The sequence below is a fragment of the Galeopterus variegatus genome, unplaced genomic scaffold (genome assembly GCF_000696425.1).
Source record: "Galeopterus variegatus unplaced genomic scaffold, G_variegatus-3.0.2 Scaffold2926, whole genome shotgun sequence".
In the NCBI taxonomy this organism is placed as follows: domain Eukaryota; kingdom Metazoa; phylum Chordata; class Mammalia; order Dermoptera; family Cynocephalidae; genus Galeopterus; species Galeopterus variegatus.
The window spans coordinates 259491-261054 of NW_007729037.1; positions in this window are offsets into that span (position 1 = coordinate 259491).

Genomic DNA, 1564 nt, shown 5'->3' on the forward strand with positions numbered 1-1564 from the left:
GGTCTAGCTTGCCTTCCTAGGATGGAGAGTATCATTTTAGTGCCCTGATAAATGCATAAGAAAAGAGGATTCCCAAGAGAACAGCCTTCAAGAAGAATAGTTTACATGAAAGATAAATGATTCAATTCAGGAAAACGCCAAGAGAAGAGTGTCTTTACCTAAGCACAGTTCTATTTATTATGTCTGCTGATTTTCCAGCTTTCCGTATTTCAGAAATCTTCTATCAGGAATTACACAGAAAACATTGTTACTAATGATAAATGCTTTCTGAATTTAGGGTGACATTTTATTGGGCACCTATTTTGGGAGGCTATGAAGCTTCATACTCAGCAGAGAGTATGATTCATATAAAGAAAAAAATAATTGAAAAAATGTAATCTCTGTCAAAGCTAAAATATAATTTACCCAGATTTTAGTGAAATGTTACAATCCCTGAACCATTAATAATTTACTAGCATAGAAGAGTATTTTCTATTCTCCCAAAACAATTGGTCTAGTGTTTCTAAGTTTTTGCAATTATATTTATTTTATCGTTCTATTTGATAATTAATATAAGTAAACATTTTTTTCAAAGTAGATAATTATTTAAGAGAAAATATAAAACGTTTAAGTCTACTCTTTGATACTTTTGAATACCAAAGAGAAATTCCAATGCTTGGGTTTAATGAACATAGCAAACTTTAGGAATAATAGTTTACTATTTATAAGTCTAGAGGTAAATTAAATTTTTTAAAACTTTTTTATTGAAACGTAATTGAGTATACATATTTGTGGGGTACAGAGTTGAATATCAACACCTGTGTACAATATATGGTGATCGAATCAAGATAATTAAATATATTCATAATTACATAATGTAATTATTATTTGTGACTTGTTACCAATTTCTCTATAGTAAGTTTTTCCAGATAGTAGAAGCATTTATAATAACAAGAAGTCCAGAGCATTGTCAATATTAATTGCCCAGGCAAAAGCAAAAAGTGTTCTGTGATAAAAAAAAAATCAAGAACTTTCAAAGAACCTTCAAGAATACAGAGTTAGGATTGTTTGTGACAATTTCTACTGAAAAGTAAATCTATAGGTATTTTTGGCATCATTTAGAAACATGAATTTTAAAAGATGTAAAATTTGGCATCATAGATTTAAAATACTTTGGATAAAATTTTAAGAGTAAAGGCTATAAAATATAAAATATGGAAAAAATGCCTCCAAACAGACTAACACAACAAAAGACTGATTCTTGGATTTAGAGTCTTTGAAATTTTTGCATAAATGTACACAAATATATACATGTGTATTTACAGGAATGTCAGGACTTTAGACTTTGTTTTTCTTCACTGATGTAAGCCAAACAGTTTCTTGAAGTGTTACAGCCAATGCGTGGGTGGAAAGTTAATCAGCAGAGTGTACCATTCTAGCTTTATGTTGTCAATTAATTTAATGTAAAACATTACAATTAGGTTTATAAAAACTAAACTTACAGTATTCAAGGACATATTTAAGATGATAATGCTGCAAAACTAAAATATTTCCTTAAAAGAGAGAGAGACGGAGAGAGAAGAGA